Genomic DNA, 8,299 nt, shown 5'->3' with positions numbered 1-8,299 from the left:
CACTGGACCTCAGTGACCGGGCTGAACTATGGGGGTGGAGACCTTCCTTCAGGTATACAGGACCGAGGCCGTTTAGGGCTTTAAAGGTCAGCACCAACACTTTGAATTGTGCTCAGAAACGTCCTGGGATCCAATGCAGATCTCTCAGGACAGGACTCTCAGGATCTCTCAGGACTCAGTCAGCAGTCTAGCTGCCGCATTGTGGATTAATTGCAGTTTCCGGGTCACCTTCAAAGGTAGCCCCACGTAGAGCGCATTGCAGTAGTCCAAGCAGGAGATAACTACAGCATGCACCACTCTGGCGAGACAGTCCACGGGCAGGTAGGGTCTTAGCCTGCGTACCAGGTGGAGCTGGTAGACAGCAGCTCTGGACATAGAATTATAAGCACATTCACCTCCCGTTCTGCAGATTCAGCAGCTGTAGCCATAGGCGCCAGCTCTATGGGGCTGAGGCACCCCCCCCCCCCCGATCTTGAGCGGTTGGGCCTCCCCGCAGAATCAGTGGACCTTGTAGTCTTTTCCCGCTGCAAGACGTCACACGTGTGCCTGACATCACGCGGGCATGATGGGGTCTTCCAAAGTTGGGCAGAACCCAGCACCGATGGCCGTAGTTCAGTGGCAGAGCTCCAGGTCTGAGATTCAATTCCTGGCAACTCTTGGTAGAGCTGGGAAAGAAGAGCCCAGTCTGGAGAGATTCTGCACCCAACACAGACAATACTAAATTAGATGGACTGTTGATCTGGTATGTAAGGCACTGGTGCTCTCTCCGGGAGGATCAAAATGATTGGGAGAAGGGTCATGACTCAGTGGCAGAGTAGATACAATGTGCAAAAGGTTTAAGGTCAGGCTTAGCATCTTCAGGTCAGGCTGAGTAAGATTCCTGTCTGGCTCTCTGAACAGGTGCTGCCATTTAGTGAAGACCAGGGGTGTCTAACCTTTGGCCTCCAGGAGTTATTGAACTACAAATCCCATCATCTCTGTCCATTGGCTATGCTGGATGTGTGTGGCTGATGGGAGCTGGAGTCTAACCACATTGATAGACAGTGCTGAGGTAGACAGACCAATGATCTTACTCAATATATAAGGCAGCTGGGTAACTCAGTTGGTTGGCATGTGGTGCTGATAACGCCAAGGTTGCAGGTTCGATCCCCGTAAGGGGCAGGTGCATATTCCTGCACTGCAGGGGGTTGGACTAGATGATCGTCAGGGTCCCTTCCAATTCTAGGATTTTGATTCCTACGCTCCTAAAGCTGGGAAAGTCTGGTCACTGATTATGGGACTGTATATTAAGCCTGTTTTTGGAAGTGTTGGGGGATTGGGGTGAGGGAAGACTTCTGAAGTTCCAGTTTGGCGATAAAAGTGCTGAACTGGAATAAGAAAGCGATTCCAAATAATTCTGCTATATGATATGTGTTTTTGTTTAAAGGTCAGGTAGATTTCTGGTGGTGTGTTAACATGTTTGGGCAAGAAAGCTGCAAGTAATGCTTAATCATCGCCTGTGCCAATTACATTAGTCTATACTGCTCTTGAACATTTGTGTATGTGTTTTTTTAAAAAAACAAACAAACCCAGAAAGCTGCTGTTTCCAGTAATCAGATTCACTAGCCAGACACCAGCACCAGTGTCTTAGAGATTAGGGTGAAGGTGATAATCACAGGTAACTTCAGCCCAGACCCTGAGGGAATCAAGGGTGATGGAGGTGGAAGAGAATCAACAGATAAGGGAAAGGAAGAGACACAGAGTCATAGGCTGGAAGTGTATCCTGTGTGTGTGTGTGTGTGTGTGTGGTTCGTAACTAGAAATGCAGAGGTGTAGAAAATTATGTATGGCGCGGGTGGCGCTGTGGGTTAAACCACCGAGCCTAGGGCTTGCCGATCAGAGGATCGGCGGTTCGAATCCCCGTGATGGAGTGAGCTCCTGTTGCTCAGTCCCTGCTCCTGCCAACGTAGCAGTTCGAAAGCACATCAAAAGTGCAAGTAGCAAAATAGGTACTACTCCAGCGGGAAGGTAAACGGTGTTTTCATGCGCTGCTCTGGTTCGCCAGAAGCGGCTTACTCATGCTGGCCACATGACCCAGAAGCTGTATGCCGGCTCCCTTGGCCAATAAAGTGAGATGAGCACCGCAACCCCAGAGTCGTCTGTGACTGGACCTAATGGTCAGGGGTCCCTTTACATTTACCTTTACCTTTAGAGAAACAAATGTTCTTCTCCCTCTGTCATAAAACCAGAACTTGGGGCCAGCCAATGAAGCCGAATGCTGGTATATTCGGAACTGAGAGAGGGAGGCCGTTCTTCACACAGTGCAGCAGGGATGTTGTGTTTGCCAGAATGGGGATGGAGCTGGACGAAAGGCAATGGAGAGCACTAGGATGGCAGCATCAGCATCCTGTAGGTGTGCAAGCCCCTGCACAGGGGCTTGCAAAAATTAACCCCTCCCTTTCCCCTTTATGTTGGGAGGGTTGCGGAAAACTTGGTTCATTGATTCATGTTTGGTGGGAGTGACCCCATGTTTAAAACTTTTGGAAGTTTGGAACTCTTCTTCTTTGGCGATCGCTCGTAGCTGAGTAAGATTGTCTTCCATGAACACGATTTTAACAGTGAGTTTGTAAGTGACTGTGGAGGCCAGTTCTGGATCCACATGTCCTTCCACAGTGGGGACATTGGTTTTGGGGTGGGAGTTGATCATGGTGAGGGTTTGCCAAGCGTGCCTTCCTCTTAGTGCGTTTCTTCCTTTCGTCCTGAGTTCAAGTATCTTCAAAGCCCAAGACACCTTTGGTAAAGGCTGTTCCTCAACTGGAGCACTTGCAGGCCAGTGTTTCCCAGTTGTCGGTGTTTATACTACATTTTTAAAGATTTGCCTTGAGAGAGTCTTTAAACCTCTTTTGTTGACCACCAGCATTAATTTTTCCATTTTTAAGTTCAGAATAGTGTAGTTGCTTTGGCATCCGAACACCATGGCCAGTCCAATGAAGTTGATGTTGAAGAATCGTTGCTTTGACACTGGAGATCTTTGCTTAATAAAGCATTCTCCATTATACCCGCAATTCTCCCCCATTCTCCAAATCCTGCCTTAGCCCAGCTATCTTTAGACATAGGCTAAGGCTACACCCTGCATCACAAAGAACTAAAAGGCTTCTTACTGACCGCAGCATGATTAGTGATAGCTCAACAGTGAGCGACCAGGATTTTGAGGGTCCTTTGGCATGGCAACCTCAGTGGCCCTCTTAGCTGGGTGCTGTCCAGCTTGCACTAACTCATGACAAGGCCTTCTGGGAGGTGGTTCCCTGTTTGTGACATGTCATCCCAAGTGAGGCGCATCCGTCCCCCTCATTATTAGCATTCAGGAGTAATTTAAAACATCTTTGTTCACCCATATATTCATTGGCTGAAAGATACAGTTCCTGGCAACCTTGAAATTATTAGCTGCAGGGACAGGTGACTGATCTTAAATGGTTTCAGGTGTTCCTGATGTTTTAGAATGTCTGCAAAGTCTTTATGCTTTTTATTTTTTATTGCATTGTTTTGCTGCAAAGAAGTAGAGTATGGAAATTCTCCAGCGCAGCACCTAATCGTCTTGGATACTCTTTGCAAACATGTTGGGGTTGCGGGTTCCCTGCTTGCTTGAGGCCCTGGAAAATGCTCAGCTGTACCACTTCCCGAAGCCAGTCCTAAGTGCGTAAATACCAAGTGACTCAGCCCAAGTCTAAATCTTGGCAAATCCAAAAGCAACAAAAGGAGAGATGGGAATGGTCAGTCGCCTGTGTCCAAAAGCATAATTGTTATAAACAGAGCTGGGGACTGAAAAATAAATAGACTTTCTCTGCTGCTGCTGAGCTCCGTCAACGAGAATGGAACAATGGCCTAGGATGAGGACAGACGGCACCCCCTTCCTAAACAGCACCTTCTGACGCAGCCAGGACCACAGGGTCCAAAATGTGTAGAGCAAAACATGCATTTCTGATCATTTCTCTCACAGTAGGTCCTGGGAACCTGGCTTACATCAGACACAGTACAGTGGTATCTCGGGTTACAGACGCTTCAGGTTACAGACTCCCCTAACCCAGAAATAGTACCTCAGGTTAAGAACTTCAGGTTCAGAGCTTCAGGTTGAGATCAGAAATTGTGCAGCGGCGGCAGCAGGAGACCCCATTAGCTAAAGTGGTGCTAAAGGTTAAGAACAGTTTCAGGTTAAGAACGGACCTCCGGAACGAATTAAGTTCTTAACTGAGGTACCACTGTATTATTATTTTTTTAATGAGGAAATTATTTCTTCTTCAGTTAAATGCAAGTCACTCAGCTAATACAGACGGAGTCTATATTCTTATATTACTGAGTCCAGGCTCAGATGTTTTTCTTGTATCATTGTGAATTTTATTTTGCATCAGGTGCAGAGGTGTGCTAAAAGATTGGATGGATTGTATAGCAAAGCAATTTTAGGTCATCAAAAGAACACAGAAAGCAGCCTCATACCGTGTTGGACCCAAGAATTAATGTTTTACATTTAAGGGCCATGTGAGCTAATTTCCACCAGGTGGGCATTGCATGGGCAGATCCTATCTCCTTCTGCCATACCCACAAACCTACCCCTACGTGATAAATGGGAACCACACCAGGGTGAAGGCATCCTCCTTTTAAACAAATTTATACTTTTCAGATACATACATTTCACTGATTTTACAGTCATTTTGACATTTTGAAACTTGACTTCCTTCCCCCTCCCCTCTCTCTCCCCCCAAATTCTTTGCTTATTTATCTGTTTTGCAACACAAGAAAATCTTTAATAAAAACTAATTTAAAAAAAGAGAGAGGATAAGACAAATCCATGGAAGTGTAATAAACAAAAATCTGCCCTTATTCCCTTATGGGGGACACAAGAGCCCTTATAGAGTCCTTTGTAGGTTCTCCATTGGTCGGAGAAAATAACAGATGCCAACCAGAGAATATTGAGAAGCAAAGCAGCTCGTAAGCTTGATCTTTATTGAACTATTGCAACAGGGTGCTCCCGGTAAGTTTCGCCATTTCTGCATATTCCATCAGTTTTTGTATCCATTCTTCCTTTGTTGGGACTTCTTCTAGGGGTGAAGGCACCCTCCTCTGTCCCCGTGCTAGTTTGAGTTGGTTAGCTTTTCTAGTAGGGTGGTTTCCCATACATTTGGGCAAACGTGGTCCATGTTCACTCCTCTGAAAAGTATCTACAGATGGTACCTAACACCAAGGAAGTGGTCTTACCCCCTTTTAAAGCCATCCAGGCTGGTAGCCATAACTGCCTCTTGCAGGAGCTAGTTTGACAATACACTGCTGTACTGAAGCACTTTCTTTTATCTGTCTCAAATCTTAAGAAGCATGTAAGCCTAATACTCACTGCAGATGGTGAGAGCAGTCACGAAATTAAAAGACACCTGCATCTTGGGAGAAAAGCAATGACATACCTAGACAGCATCCTAAAAAGCAGAGACATCACCTTGCCAACAAAGGTCCGTATAGTTAAAGCTATGGTTTTTCAGGTAGTGATGTATGGAAGTGAGAGCTGGACCATAAAGAAGGCTGATCGACGAAGAATTGATGCTTTTGAATTATGGTGCCAGAGGAGACTCTTGAGAGTCCCATGGACTGCAAGAAGATCAAACCTCTCCATTCTGAAGGAAATCAGCCCTGAGTGCTCACTGGAAGGACAGATCCTGAAGCTGAGGCTCCAATACTTTGGCCACCTCATGAGAAGAGAAGACTCCCTGGAAAAGTCCCTGATTTTGGGAGAGATGGAGGGCACAAGGAGAAGGGACGACAGAGGACGAGATGGTTGGACAGTGTTCTCGAAGCTACCAGCATGAGTCTGACCAAACTGCGGGAGGCAGTGGAAGACAGGAGTGCCTGGTGTGCTCTGGTCCATGGGATCACAAAGAGTTGGACATGACTAAACGACTAAGCAACAACAAAAAGCCTAATGCATGCTGTGGCTCGTTCACATCATGCACCTAGACCATTATCTTTCAGAGGCATCACTGCAATGTGCTTCAGAAGTCCATCGTTTTGTAATACCCTTAGCTCCTTGATGCTGACTTTCTTACCGGTAGGGTTTCAACACATATATTATTGGGTAATGATGGCAAACAGAAAGCTTTTCTCAGCCTGAGCTCGCAAGGATAGAAAAATATACCATTTTGTTATTTATCTCTCTGGGATTTTGGGTGAAGGGGAGGCAGGGTAAAGGTCTGTGCTGGAAAATCCCAATCTCAATTCTTCATGGTAAAAGTGTACTAAAAAACTAAACCACTGGCAATTAGGTGCTGAAATCAGCCTCAGCTGAATCACATCACCTTTCCTAATGGTAGGGCCGGGTCATCTGGGAGAGGAGCCAGCATGCACAAATTCAAATCTATGAAGCTGGTAAAATGCGGTCTTGACTATGCTACCACTCAGTGGATTTGTAACTGGCTGACTGACCGGACCCAAAGGGTGCTCATCAATGGTTCCTCTTCATCCTGGAGAAGAGTGACTAGTGGGGTGCCACAGGGTTCTGTCTTGGGCCCGGTCTTATTCAACATCTTTATCAATGACTTGGATGATGGACTCAAGGGCATCCTGATCAAATTTGCAGATGACACCAAACTGGGAGGGGTGGCTAACACCCCAGAGGACAGGATCACACTTCAAAACGACCTTGACAGATTACAGAACTGGGCCAAAACAAACAAGATGAATTTTAACAGGGAGAAATGTAAAGTATTGCACTTGGGCAAAAAAAATGAGAGGTACAAATACAAGATGGGTGACACCTGGCTTGAGAGCAGTACATGTGAAAAGGATCTAGGAGTCTTGGTTGACCACAAACTTGACATGAGCCAACAGTGTGACGCGGCAGCTAAAAAAGCCAATGCAATTCTGGGCTGCATCAATAGGAGTATAGCATCTAGATCAAGGGAAGTAATAGTGCCATTGTATTCTGCTCTGGTCAGACCTCACCTGGAGTACTGTGTCCAGTTCTGGGCATCACAGTTCAAGAAGGACACTGACAAACTGGAACGTGTCCAGAGGAGGGCAACCAAAATGGTCAAAGGCCTGGAAATGATGCCTTATGAGGAACGGCTAAGGGAGCTGGGCATGTTTAGCCTGGAGAAGAGGAGGTTAAGGGGTGATATGATAGCCATGTTCAAATATATAAAAGGATGTCACATAGAGGAGGGAGAAAGGTTGTTTTCTGCTTCTCCAGAGAAGCGGACACGGAGCAATGGATCCAAACTACAAGAAAGAAGATTCCAGCTAAACATTAGGAAGAACTTCCTGACAGTAAGAGCTGTTCAACAGTGGGATTTGCTGCCAAGGAGTGTGGTGGAGTCTCCTTCTTTGGAGGTCTTTAAGCAGAGGCTTGACAACCATATGTCAGGAGTGCTCTGATGGTGTTTCCTGCTTGGCAGGGGGTTGGACTCGATGGCCCTTGTGGTCTCTTCCAACTCTATGATTCTATGATTCTATAAGCCATGACATCCATATGGGGAAATTGGCCTTGGGGCAAACTGACAGCTTTTAATGGAGAACAAGGGGTGTCACCAGCGGCCATAGTAGACATTACTTGGTTAGATGGACCAACAGTCAAAATAGCATCATGCATGTTCACTTTAAATAAGTTGGCAATCAATTTGTTTGACAAGGACATCAAAGTTTCCTATCAAACGAACATTAAAAATGGAATAGTTTTCATTGTTAACCTGGTTTCATAACTCAAGACACTCCCAAAAATAATATATATATACTTAAGCCGCATTGTGCTGATTGAATACTTTATAATCTGAATATTTTTGGAATGATATTTGCCCAGCAACTGGAAAAAAAGCTTACCTTTGTGGTTATTATTATTATTATTATTTTGAAGTGAAGTGATTAACTTTCTGGGCCAGAAATTAGCTCCTTTAAATATATGAGCTAAATAATTCGTGTTTTATATATAGATGAAAAAAAACAAAACACAGATGGATATGGAGGAGGTAAAGATGTCCATTTGTCCTACTTCATGGAGGACAGATCTCTAGTTGAAAGATGGTCCAGTAGACGTCCAATTGAAAGGTAAATAACAGGTTAGCTGGCCTGTCTTCCTTCCTATTCTAGTGTTTGTGTGTATCTTGTGTGTGTGCACAGGCAGATTTTATGCATATAAAAACATCCTCATTTTTTGTGATGTATTTCAGAAGCACACCACTAATCACCCTAGAGAAGGAATTTTTAAAATTCCTTTGTAGAGTTTCCATTACTACTGTATTCCTTACTAAGAAGAGGTATGGTCAAAGGCCTGGAAACGATGCCTTAT

Source organism: Podarcis tiliguerta (genome assembly GCF_965153285.1).
Source record: "Podarcis tiliguerta genome assembly, chromosome: 7".
Taxonomy (NCBI): Eukaryota; Metazoa; Chordata; class Lepidosauria; order Squamata; family Lacertidae; genus Podarcis; species Podarcis tiliguerta.
The sequence above is the reverse complement of the archived record's forward strand: the minus strand, read 5'-3'. Positions refer to the sequence as shown.